The following is a 14,089-nucleotide window of genomic DNA, read 5'->3' on the forward strand; positions in this document are numbered from 1 at the left end:
ATGGGCCCTAGTGCAAAGAAGTAAATGGGGCCACTGGCTCCTGTTTGAATGATAAAACACAACACTAATTGGAGTTCAGATGGCCCTTCACGCCTCCGTGCCATGGTGCCACTGCACCTGCTGCACCTACATAAGCTACGCCCCTGGGTGTAGAGACTGGCTGGTCACTCTTTTAGTTGTTGTTGTGCCAGCCACACCCCGAGGGCTGGCTTACACTCCACCCCACACTCATCCAACACAAGCGTCATAGGACATGTGACCCTAGTAAAAAAAGGGTCCGGGCGCACGGGCCCTGAGCCAGTTCTACTAACTATATTCTAGTGTCTGTATCTTCGTTGTATGTGCATGGGGGCCTAAGGCACAGTAACCAAGGGGCAGATTTACAAGGACTGGCGCATCCCTGCATATCAGCAGGGATGCGCCAGGTAAGATGCGTCACGCAATTTTACCATTACGCCACCACAGATGCGCCACATTTACAATGGTGCAGGGTTTTGACGCAGCGGCGTCGGAAAAGTGGCTCAGTGAAATCTTGTAGATTTCACTGCGTCACTTTTCCGAGGCTTTTTCCGAAGGAACTCCCACCCTGCATACATTAAACCTGACGCAGGTTTAAAGTGGCGCAGGGCTCTACAATGTGACGCATCTCCCTAGATGTGTCACGTTGTAAATAAGCGCAACATGGCGCATGGTTTACGCCGCCGCTGCGTCACAGAAGTGACGCAATCGCGACGTAAATGTGTCGCAAGGGGCTTGTAAATCTGCCCCCAAGTCTTTACAGGCGTGTGAGATTTGAGCCTGCTAGTAAGACTGGATGCTCAGCAGAAAATGTTTGCGCTCCAGGATAATTAGTGGCCACCAGTTACACAGTTCCTCCTGTTTCTTGCAGGATGAGGACGATTTGCCAGAGGGCTTCCATCTCATCGCCCTCTGGAAATAGACACTTGGAAGATGGCTCATTTGAGAGCTGAGAGCCGAGGAACCGTAATTACAAATCTTGACAGCTGCTAAGTGACAGCTCTTTCTCAGCCTTGAACTGCACCAAGAGCTGGCCGCGTGCGCACCAAGATGGAGGCCAGCGGGAGGGGCGAGCGCTTGAAGCGTGGAAAGTGCTCAGTTATAATGGCCTCGTGCCCAGAAAGGCTTCCGTCGAAGCAGTGCAGGCGCAGCCGGGGTGCACTGTGGGTAGGGTGACCAGATTTTGAGAACAAAACATTGGGACATTCTGCAAAAATAGGACTACAATTTAACATCAACACAGCGGCGCAGAATGGCAGCTCGCATCAACGTAGGATCACAGAAGAGGCAGTAAGAAAATAAATAAAATGTATTTTTTAAAGCAAGCATCATACATGTTAATTAAATTGCTTACTTAGAACCGCTGCTAATTAGCACAGCTTTATAACACCTAAAAAAGTGCCTCTCACTGTTTTCAGTCCACCCCCTCTAAAAACCTGGACATGAGCCAAATTTGGCAAAATCTGCTGGGAATGCTGGTGAAAACGGGGACTGTCACGGCAAATCTAGAATGCCTGGTCACAAAGTGGTTAATTTGTAAAAAAAAAAAAAAAAAAGTGCCAGGGCTCTGGTCAGGAGGCAGCTTGCATTAGCACACTTCTCCTTTTAGCGCCGCCTAAAATCGAACTAACTAACAGCCCTGAAAGGGGGGAGAGGATGTGGTGTTATGGTCAGAGCTGCCGACTTCAGAGCTGGGGAACTAAGGGGCATATCAGCAAGGCAGCGATAGAAAATTATCGCCGCTTTTGCGGCCGTTTTTGGCCGAAAAGCGGCGATAATTTTATCGCCTAATTAGCAAGGTCACGCTAACGCGTGAAACCTTGCATTAGCGCATGTATTCTTAACGCCCAGCTTTGCATCTTTAATGAGATGCAAAGTGGGCGTTCCTGACCTAACATGACAGGAATCATCAAGCCCCACGCTATAAAGCATAGCGGCAGGAAAAGTAGCGATAACCCCTGTTATCGCTACTTTCCTTACGCCTGCTTCAGGACTGATTTAGCCATGATATCCTATGGAAGGTGGATATCATGGCTATGTATGTGAGGCCCTATCAACAAGGTAACGCCAAACTTTGTGAGATTAGCGCTGGGTTTCCAGCAATAATCTCACGTTAGGCAGTTAGTGCTCGGACTTTTGTCACTTTTGAGATAAGCGTTGCTAATAGCACGCTATCTCAGCGATAAAAATCCACGCTAGCCGGCGATAATGATCTTAGCGCTAAGTGCGCTTAGCGATAATTATCGCCGGTTTTTGCTGATATGCCCTAGGTTCGAGTTTCAGCATAGCTCAACTTCCTGTGATTCTGGTAAAATCACCTAATCTCCCTGTAAATGAATGTGTCCTTAATTGGTGCTCATGATAAGCACCGGTGTCGATAATTATGAGCCGGTGCTGAGCATCGGAAACCACCGGCTCAAATTAAGCACTGTGATCACCCTTACTGTGAGTTTTTTTACACAGAGCACTGCATCTAACTTCCAGGATGCACGAGCCAATGCACTAGAGGTGATCACGCATTCATGCTGAGACCCCTGCTGCCGCACATGAACACATGTCTGCTAGAAGTCTACAAGCAACCGAGGCCTCATTACAAGTGGCCTGGTTAATTGTGTTATTTGTGTTAACTCCTGTTAGCGTGCATATCGGAATTGTGAAGTTTGTGGATTTTAGTGCACCTGGTAAGTACCTGGTGTGATAAAAGTTGTATCACACAGATACATTTCTGCAGGATAGACCAGGGAAAATATTCCAGAAGATACTGATACTTGCAGATTTGTGTGAAGTAAACACCAAATCTGGGTGTTACAGTGCCTAGAAGCTGAAGCTGAGCTTCAAGGATCAGGCTCATGAAGGACTTGATATGAATGGGGCTCTTTCCTAGCAAAGCTGTGAACAACCATTGGTTAAGAGGTATTAACCATTGAAAACGATGCCCTCGTGACCACACATGCAGATGACCGCTGCCTCCTAACATTGTTGGATGTCTACGGTGCCTTTGACGTAGAGGACAGTTCCATCCTCATGTACACCTTGATGTCTCATATGGGATTCACCAGCAATGTCTGTCACTGGTTTTCTTCCTAACTTTCCAAGTGCTATCAGCTTGTGCACTGTCAGGTCCCCAAAGATCCCTATCAACTGGGGAGCCTGCCATGTTGACCCCTTCCATCTTCCACTTCTACAGGAAGCACTTGATGCTTTCCTCACACATCATACAACCAGGATTCACCAATATGCCGATGATATACAACTCTACCTTAAAGTCTCCCCTGCTTCAGGCATTCATGCCTCAAACACAGCCTGCACAACGTACAGACCTGAAGGTCCAGCGCTCTCCTTAGTTGATCCCAGCCATGACAGCATTCTTGTTATTTGCCAAGAAAACACACACAAAAAACAGTACAAAGCTGTTTTAAGGACATGAACATTAATGACTTTGAACCCGTCACATGGCTTCGCCCTGGACAGCAACCACAAGAAACAAATTGCCAAAAACTCGAAGCTATTCTGGCACCAGCTCTCTTTTCTAAAGAAAGTCAAACCATTTCTTCCAGAAAGTGACTTTGGTACTGCTGCTCATGCCCTCACACTCTCGCATCTTGATGATGGTGACATCCTATTTTATGACTTCCCAGTGACATCCCATCAGGGTATCCTGCACATTGCAGCATACCTCATCCAGGGTCTGAAGACATATGATCACATCACCCCTATCCTGATGGAACTCTAGTGGCTTCCCTTGGTGGCCTGCACTATCTTCAAAACCAGCTGCATCACTTACGAAGCCATCACCAGCAGACAAGCGTGTCATCTCCTGTGGGTCTTGGCACATCTCATAGCCAGGACCCCATCAGACTGCAGGTGAAGAATTGTAAAAAAAGAAAAGAACAAAGCAGAAGTCCTTTTCCATCTCTGCACCCAGGACCTAGAAAAGCTTCCCCAAATGCATTATGACTCCCGAATGCTGCTAAAATATAGGACAAGTTTTAAGATGCACCTTTTAAACAAAACAACATCACACAATGCGTTACCAGTTCCGTAACCAGCTGCCTCTCCTATGACTCGTTGACTTTATGCTGGACTTTGACCATGTATAGTGCTCGACTGCCTTTCAGCTAAATTGGCTATTCAGAAATACTGCATACATACATACATACATACATACAAACATACATGCATACATACATACATACTTGGTGCGATAAAGGCACCAATAAGTCATATTACAAACAGAATAATGTTAAAGCAATCCTATGATCAGGAAACCCGACAAGTATGAAAAGTAGCAGTGCAGCTTCCTACATAAATGTACTGCACCTGCTGCACCAACATAAGCTACGCCCCCTGGGTGTCGAGACTGGCTGGTCACTCTTTTTGTGTTTGTTGTGCCAGCCACACCCCGAGGGCTGGATTACACTCCACCCCAATAATACTCCTTCACTGTCATTCTCATACACACACAAGTGCACACACCTGACAAAGCATACATAGTAGCCGTGCATGCATCTCTCTCTCTCTCTCACACACATTCACACACACACACTGGACAAGGCAGATAAAGCAGCAATTTCAAACTTCCCTCCTGCACACAGAAAAAATGCATGAGCACAGAAAAGGTACAGCATGAAAGGCAGCAGCGCAAGCTTCCTTCCTGCACACAGACGAGGTACAGCATGAAAGGCAGCAGCGCAAGCTTCCCTCTGCACACAGAAGCGGTACAGCATGAAAGGCAGCAGCGCAAGCTTTCCTCTGCACACAGAAAAGGTACAGCATAAAAGGCAGCAGTGTAAGCTTCCCACATGTGCACAGAAGAGGTACAGTATAAAAGGCAGTAGTGTAAGCTTCCCTCATGTGCATGGAAGAGGTATAGTAGAAAAGGCAGCAGTGCAAGTGCTCCTCTTTCCCTCACTCTCACACAGCACACCTAACAAAGCAGACATAGCACAGTACAACCTCCCCTCATCCACACAGAAGAGGTACAGCATAAAAGGTAGCAGTGCCAGCTTCCCTCATGCACACTGAAGAGGTACCGCATAAAAGGTAGCAGTGCCAGCTTCCCTCATGCACACTGAAGAGGTACTGCATAAAAGACAGCAGTGCACGTTTCCCTCATGCACTCAGAAGATGTACAGTATGAAAGGCAGCAGTGCAAGTGCATCTCTATCTCTCTCTCACACACACACATATAAACACACACCACACTTAACAAAGCACACATAGCGCAATACAAGCTTCCCTCATGAACACAGAAAAGGTGCAGCATAAAAGGTAACAGTGGAAGCTTTCCACATGTGCACAGAAGAGGTACAGTATGAAAAGCAGCAGGGCAAGTGCTCCTCTCTCTCTCGCTCTCACACACACACACACACACACACACACACACCTAACAAAGCATACGTAGTGCAGTACTAGCTTACCCCAAGCACACACACACTCCTAACAAAGTATTCATAGTGCAGTATAAGTTTCTCTCACACACACACACACACACCTAACAAAGCATACGTAGTGCAGTATTAGCTTACCTCATGCACACACACACACTCCTAACAAAGTATTCATAGTGCAGTATAAGTTTCTCTCACACACACACACACACACCTAACAAAGCATACGTAGTGCAGTATTAGCTTACCTCATGCACACACACACACACTCCTAACAAAGTATTCATAGTGCAGTATAAGTTTCTCTCACGCACACACACACACCTAAAAAAGCATACATAGCGCAGTATAAGCTTCCCTCGCGTACACTGATGAGGTACAGTATAAAAGAGAGCAGCGCAAGTGCCTCTTTCTATCTCTCTCACAAACACACAATGCATACAGAGTGCAGTACAAGCTCCCTCATGTATAGAGAAATGGTGATGCATAAAAGGCAGCAGTGTAAGCTTCCTTCGTGCACACAGAAGAGGTTCAGTACAAAATGCAGCAGTGCAAGCACCTCTCCCTCCCCCCACATACACACACACACACACATACCTAACAAAACATATATAGCAGAGCACAAGCTTCCCAAGAGCACAGAACAGGTACTGTATAAAAGGCCGCAGTGCAAGCGCCCTACTCTCTCTTTAGCTCTCTCCCTCCCTCTCTCTCTCTCACACACACACACCTAGCTAAGCATACATAGTTGTAGTGCAGGCTTCCCTCATGTGCATGGATTGACAGCATAGGATAGGATAGGATAGGAAAGGATATATGTTTTTAAAGCGCTCGAATGCCGTGGCGTCTTGGCGCTAGAGTGAGTACGAGTATTACAGCCTATATCATACGCCTATGTTATGGCAAACAGCCAGGTCTTCAATTCTTTCCTAAATACTAGTCTGTTTGATTGAAAATGCATGGCTGTTGGCAGTGTATTCCACAGCTTCGCTGCGCAATGGGAAACAGCTCTCCCACCCCATCTCACCTTCCTGATCCTATCAATATGGACAAGACCCAACGTGCTGGATCTTAGTGAGCGAGCTGGAGTATAGGGTCTGAACATTTTTTGAATGGCCTTGGCTCCTTCACCATAAAATGCCTTGTGGACCAAGCATAGGGCCTGGAAATCAACTCGCCGCTGGATGGGAAGCCAATGAAGGGCTCGGATTCCAGCGGAGGTTGGTTGGCCTCTTGGTATATTTAGGAGTAATCTGGCGACGGCATTTTGTAATGATTGTAACCTGCTCATTTGGAATTTGTTGATCGCCAGCAGCAGCCATTACAATAATCTAACATGGACAACAGAAAAGCCACTACCACTGACTTCTGTAATTCCTTCCCGATAAAGGGAAATATCTTCTTCAAGGTTTTAATTAAAAAGAAACAGGAAGAGGTGAGGCTGTTTACCTGGGCAGAGAAGGTTAGTTGACGGTTGAAGATAACTCCCAGTTTAGGCTTAGGAGCCGGACTGGGGCATTCTCCAGCTGTCGTTGGCCACCACGAAGCATCCCACTGGGGTTGCCCCTGGCCAAACTCGATAACCTCCATCTTATCCGTATTAATTTTTAGGAAGCTGTGGTTCATCCAGGTCATCATAATCTCCTCTAAACAGGTGTGGAGCCTGATGGCTGTATCTTCAGGCTGTTTAGCAATTGAGATTATGAGCTGGGAGTCATCTGCATATGACACTAAAGCAAAACCATGCTTCCTAATGAGACTGGCCAGGGGCAGCTTATAGATATTAAATATTGTTGGTGATAATGCTGCTCCCTGGGGAACCCCACAGGGCAGATAAAAGCTATCTGACTGCAGGCCCTCCCAGTACAGGCTCTGTACTCTCCCCTCCAGGAATGAGGATAGGAGGGACAGTGCCGAACCCCCGATCCCTACCTCCCGCAGCCGCTGCACTAATACCGTGTGGTTCACAGTGTCGAAGTCTGCCGACAGGTCAAGTAATACAAGAACTGCATTACCCCCACTATCAACTGTTCTCCGGATCTCCTCGGCTGCTACAATTAAGGCTGATTCGGTCGAATGGTTAGATCGAAAACCATGTTGAGTGAGATCCAATAAATCCTTATTGTCCAGATGATCCATCAGTGTCTTGTTCATTGATTTCTCTAGAATCTTAGCCACTATAGGAAGACCGGCAATCGGTCGATAGTTCTTAGGCTCCGTAGGATCTAAAGTAGGTTTTTTAAGAATAGGTCTAATCGTGGCACTTTTCCAGCCTGCTGGATAGCTACCAGACTCCAAGACTTGATTAATTAACGGCGTCAGTTCGTCGCCAATTCTGCTGGCGACCGAATGCAGCACCATAGCAGGACAAGGGTCTTTAGGTGATCCAGATTTCATAGCGAGGAGGAGTTTACAAACCTCATCTTTACTGATCACTGAAAATCTGGTTACCTCCATATCAGATAGTTCTATCTTCATTTGTAATAGATCTAATTTATCTGGAACCACTCGAGCTTTCAGAAGGTTATCATAGATAACTTGAACTTTATTCTGAAAAAATGTTGCTAGTTTATTGCACATAGTTTGATTCGGATGGAAGGTGCTGCCCAGCTGTGATTTAGAGAGTAGATTTACCTTTCTAAAAAGCTCCCTAGAGGAGTTTCCAGCTTCCTCAATTTTAGTGGTATAGAACGACTTTTTTGCCGCAATAATTGCCTCTTTATATTGTTGGAGAGCAAGATTATAGTTTATTTTCATAGCATTACCATAATCTTGCCTCCACTGATGCTCAGCAGTTCGACATTTTACCTTTAGGCTCTTCAATTGTGGATTATACCAAGGGGACGAAGGCTTAAGTCTCCCAACTGTTGACAATTTTTCGGGGGCTACCGCTGTCCGGAGCCAGTTATTAAACTCAGAGGCTGCCTCATAGTTATTTTTAGCCACGACAGTGGACCTTGACCAAGGGCTGCTATCATATCGTTGGCATGGACTTTGTTCCAACGTCTGGTCTTTACCTTAGTTGGTTTTACTTGTGTTTTCTGAGTTAGCAGCGGGACCCTGATCTTAAAGTGGATCGCATGGTGGTCTGTCCATTGAAGAGGTACAACTTTTGACACGAGCGTCTCAGAATTATTTGAAAAGACGCCATCTAAAATGTGACCAGCCTGAATGAGTGGGCTCTAAAACCAACTGGGTGAAACCAAAAGTTGCCAGGTTGTCCAATAATCTACCTGTATCTAAATTATCAGCAAGTTCCAAGTGGTAGTTAAAATCCCAGAGAATCATAAACGGGGCAGAGTCTGTGTAGGATTCTAAATGGGTCATTAGAGACTGTGCAAAGGAGGTCTTAGGTCCGGGAGGACGATAGATTAGTAGACCCTGAAAATTCAGCGTATTATTAATATTAATGGTAAAATGTAGGGCTTCTGCCGGAAAATCCCTAATGGTGTCTACCCGCAGTTTTAAATGCTCCCTAGGAATAAAAGCTATGCCCCCCCCCCCTCCCTCCCCCTCCCTGTCCTGAGAAGTAACTGCATAGCCTTTTGGCATGGCTATATTCCAGTCTGGGCACGAAGCGTTGTCTGTCCATCCATGTCTCGGTAAGAAAAATTTGGTCTGTGTTCGTACTTTGAATCATAAAAGGCAGCAGTGCAAGCTTCCCTTATTCACACAGAAAAGGTACAGCATAAAAGAGAGCAGTGCAAGCTTCCCTCATACACACCGAATAGGTACAGTATAAAAGGCAGCAGTGCAAGACTCTCTCTCTCTCCCACCCAAACACACACATGCAGGCACACTACATATACCTAACAAAGCATATACAGGCAGTAGAACAGGCTGCCCTCATGCACACATTAGCGTAACAACATAAAAGGCAGTAGTGTAGGCTTCCTTCATGCACACAGAAGAGTACCAGCATAAAAGGCAGCAGTGCAAGCTTCCCTCATGCACACAGAGGAGGCACAGTATATATTAGACCTGACACACTTAAGGTGGTCTTCCCCCAAACATTTTATTTGCATGTCTCCAATTTTTGCTTCTGTTGACTTTAGGACTCTGTGCACTTTACCACTGCTAACCAGTGCTAAAGTTCTTGTGCTCACTCCAGTAAACATGGTTTGACTGGCATACCCCGAATTAGCATATTGAATTTACCTGTAAGTCTCTAGTAGATTATGCTACATGTGTCCAGGGCCTGTAAATTACATGCTACTAATGGGCCTGCAGCACTGATTGTGAAACCCACTTAAGTAGCCTGTCAAACATGTCTTAGGCCTGCCATTGCAGAGCCTGTTTATGCAGTTTTAAACTGCCATGTGGACCGGGCAAGTTAAACCTCTGGACTGTTCCCATGAGGTACAGGGTCAGACTGATTTGCATATGGCCATGTCTGAACTGGGGTGGCGGAGTGAGCTAAAGAATGATGATGGATTAAACCCAGATCAGTTGACTGGGGGTGAGTGCTTGTAATGTTCAACACTCTGCCCATCATTCCCTTTGGTTTTGCTTTGTTCGCCCTAAGTTGGCAGGGTATGCCCAGACATGGGTCCCTTGCTCACTTTGCCACTGAATTCAAGCTAGCCTGGCTGATGATGGCTGATTAGCCAGAAACCAGTCCCAGGATGCTCGTTTCCGGTCCAGGGAAGACATGGCTTGGCAGTTTGGGCTGGACTGTTCCCATGAGGCACAGGGTCAGACTGATTTGCATATGGCCGTGTCTGAACTGGGGTGGCGGAGTGAGCTAAAAAATGATTATGGATTAAACCCGGATCAGTTGACTGGGGGTGAGTGCTTGCAATGTTCAACACTCCGCCCTTCATCCCGTTTGGTTTTGCTAAGTTAAACCTCTTGCCAGACCCAAACCTTCCTTTTTAGGTCTCGCCTTGTGAAGCAACGCAGGCGCTGCTCGCTTGCGAGACCTATTGTCGTCGATTTAGCTTCGGAAGCGGGGTGGAAGCTCCACCCATGCTTCCAATTGGCGCTGGTCAAAAATGCGCGCTTTTCATTGGAAGAGAGGCATGTTTTGTTCCCTCCCTGTCTCCTGCTTGCCGTGCCTGCCCGGACAGGAGCTGTCCACGTGCACGGCCTCTGTTTCACTGTCTGATTCCTTCCATCTTTATCTCGCTCCCTTTACGCGACTCAGTTACAGCAGCGTCTGCCCTGACCTCACCATCTGACCATGGGGCAGAGAGGAGCGGCGATTTGTGGATCATTCGGTTGCATCAGTGAGTAAGCTCAGGGAGGCTGGAGAATAGAGGACTCGGTTTTGTTTCCTCATTACTTGGTAAATACCGATAATGTGAGATAAAGTGTGGCGTTATTTGCCTAGCCGTGCTCCCATACTAAGCCCAGGGCCTCTCGAGCCAAGGTTTGGTGAGTGCGGTGGAGGCCACGTCACAGGAAGGCTGCGCCTGAGCCCCAGAAGAGCTTGTGTACCCGTGAGCTTCTGACAGAAGGCAAGTGCCGGCTTGCTTCCCCAGGGACCGCTTCATGAACACACAGGCGCGCATTCTATTTTTTTAACAAAATCTGTGCTTGCAATAACTCCGTAACTTTACCACATACTGCCTGAGCCATAGAGAGTCCAGCTTAAAGAACTCAAAGCACTGGTTGCTCCTTCCCGAGCCCAGGCGTCCTTAGTTAATGCATTAACTCAGAGAGTCTCCGAGCTTCCCAACTGAGGCCTGACTACAGGGGGCAAACAACTCTTCCCGCAGGCGTGGCAATGACATGTGGCTCAGGGTTTATCGCCACGGTAATTCCCAGCTGCGATGACATTTGAGCCGGTCAAACTTGCTGGAATTTATCGGGGAGAAAGTACGGCCTGAAATTAACCAGGACTAGTGGATTTTGGTCTGGTAAGTGACAACCACCAGAATCTACATGTTGGAGCCCAAAAAGTCATATTAGGTGATAATTATTTAACATTCCCAACACCTGGGTGTCGGATATTATTGGGTGCAAAAACAACCGCGGATAGACAAGAGTGCTCCTAATCAGGCCCATAGTGTGCGCTGTATGACAGCAAGATTGTATTCACTAATAGGTGCCTCTCTCTATTCTGCGCCTGCGCACATGTTCATGGTGCATTCTTATCCAATATCATCATATCAGTCAAATTATTTCAACGCTGTTTCAAGTTCATGGTGCTGTAATTAGGCATGGGGATATGTTTGTCTAAGCAGCAGATGCCATATTAGTGATTTCTTTATTGAAAGCACAGCCCTTTTGTACGGTGTTGTCCAGCTTTTGTTCTGTGCCACCTTTACATGCCACCGTGTACATGCATTAGAAGCCGTGATCCCATGCTTTGTGCCTAAGATACCACCCTCCCCTGTAAATAAAGTCAATCTTTTTAAGAGCAGGTGCGCAGACCCAGTACTTATCACGAGCCCATCCTCTGTCTGCGCCGGCGCAGAAGGGGGTATGTGTGTGTTTCTTTTTCTCGTCAACAGCGCATACATTGGCTCTTAAAATCTCCACTGGTGACAGCAGAGAAGAGCTCAAATAGAGGGCACAATTTTCCACATCGTGTTACCGAATTTTGGTGTCAACAACACATGCACTAGCTTAGGGTATTTTCTAGTTAATGTATGTGTTGTAGACAGGAGAAAGATACGTGCAGACCCTTTCTGCGTAAAGACTGAGAACATGATAAGGCCCATTTTCTGCATACAAACGCTAAAATAGTATATCCCGTAAACTTGCCCACAATGTATCGGAGCGCTTTAGATAGGCACCAGTTACGTTCCACAAGGACACATTTAATTATGGTGGGCACAGGGAGATTAAATAAATTGCCCAAAACAACAGTGTTAGACCTGGCACCTTGGCGTGAGTTTCTCTTCCACTTTTTGATGGTGTGCCTCGATTGTTTTTCTGGTGTTATCCGCTCAGGGCGCTGCGCCACGGCTAACCCGTGCCGCAGCGCGAGTGCTCCCTATGATAAAGATGTTTATAATTGATATACATGATTGGTTTATTGGATTCCCTGTCAGTCCCCAGTAAAGTGCACCCGGAGTGCCAGGGCTTGTGAATGCCAATGCCGCTAGTGGGCTGCAGCGCTGGTTGCGCCACCCACAACAGCAGCCATGTAAAATGTGTCCTGGGTCTGCCACCGCAGACCCCGCGTGCAGTCCCGTACTGTCACGCTGGCTGGGCAAGTGCACACACTTGCCAGCCTCCCGAACCTTCCCTTAGCCGCATGTTAGTCACCCCTATGGTAGGCCCGCGGGCAGGGTGCATTGTAGGTTGAAGGTAGGACAAGCCGGTTGTGAGGCCTGTCCTAATAGTGACTCACCGCCATGTTCGTGGCTCACTATTGCAAGGCTACCTGTTCCCCTTAGGCCAGATGAGCTGCTGGAGTTATTACATCCTATAATCCCAGCAGGCTCAAGGGACATGGTAGAGAGATATGTTTAGTATGCCTGAACTCGGAATGATAAAATACTTCTTGTAGTCAAGTTTATTTTACTATCCTGGGTTCGTAAATATGACTTTTAGAAAGTTAGTATTTACTCGCTTAACCATTCCAGCCCGCCTCTGCTGTGTGTGTATCTGACTGTCTGGGCTATGTGAGTGACAGGGCTGGAGGGATGACAGGTAGTGGATGGCAGGAGGACACCTTGGTGGGAGGTGGGAGTGCTCCTTGGACTCTGAATAGGGCAGTGCTCCACGACCATAATGCTGGCTCCGCCCCCTGGGGAGCGACTAATGGCTCAACGGGCACCTGGCCCAGGAAGGGCGAAGCGCTGTCCCCAAGGTGCTCCTGAAAGTACTTGTCTCCTGAATGCCGGCGCCACCTCCTGTGGAGCGGCTGATGTGCCTGCCCCTCACACTGAAAGCCAAAGTCAGAGTACCCCCAACAAAGTGCTCAGGACTGCGAACGACTATGCGAAGGCCCCCCTGGCCTGAAAGAACAAAAGAAATGTGGTATAAAAGTAGGAGCCCTGCTCCTTGCAAATCAGAATCCTGTTTACCACAAAGGACCTCTACCCGACTAGAAGGAGAAGAAGACGCTGGAAGGACTGGCCTGCTGCTTGCCTTGCTGAGAAAGGAGAGGAAGAGACTTGCTGAAAAGACTTTGCTACTTTGTGCTTGAACATTCTCCAAGGGCTTGATCTGAGCTTGCCCCCTGAACTGAACCCCAGGACTAGTGGGTTCTATGTGCTTTTGCTCGTCCTCCAATTCGAGCCGTGCGTGCCTCCCGCTGGAAAAGAGACTGCGCCCCTCCTCGCCCCTCCTAGGGCCGTGACACTCAGGAGCTTGCCTGCCTTAACCCCGTGAGAGCCCCGCTCCGTCCGGAGCCGCTCTCTGTCCCCGGGCTAGGTTGCCTGCGCCCCTGTCACCGCCTGCCACTGGAGTGCGCCGAACGCGCTGTCACCCCTCCCGCCGGAATCCGTTCGAAGACTGTGATCTACGCCGGGTCACCCAGCTGCACCGACCGTGCCCTGTGACCCCGCTTCGCTATCCCCGGACAGCCCAGGCCGCGCCGCCCCCGCTGTGGAGACCCCCGGCACCGCCGTGCTAAGGGTCGCTGGCCGCACCTGCCTGTTGCCCACACCCGCTGATTGAGGACCCAAGAACACTCCCCCAAGCCGAGAGTCGCACCGATCTGCGCTGACTCTCTCACCGCAACCGTGTCACAAGAGTTCCAGTATCGGGCTCGGGGCCCGCAC

Source organism: Triturus cristatus, chromosome 4_2, assembly GCF_964204655.1.
Source record: "Triturus cristatus chromosome 4_2, aTriCri1.1, whole genome shotgun sequence".
In the NCBI taxonomy this organism is placed as follows: Eukaryota; Metazoa; Chordata; class Amphibia; order Caudata; family Salamandridae; genus Triturus; species Triturus cristatus.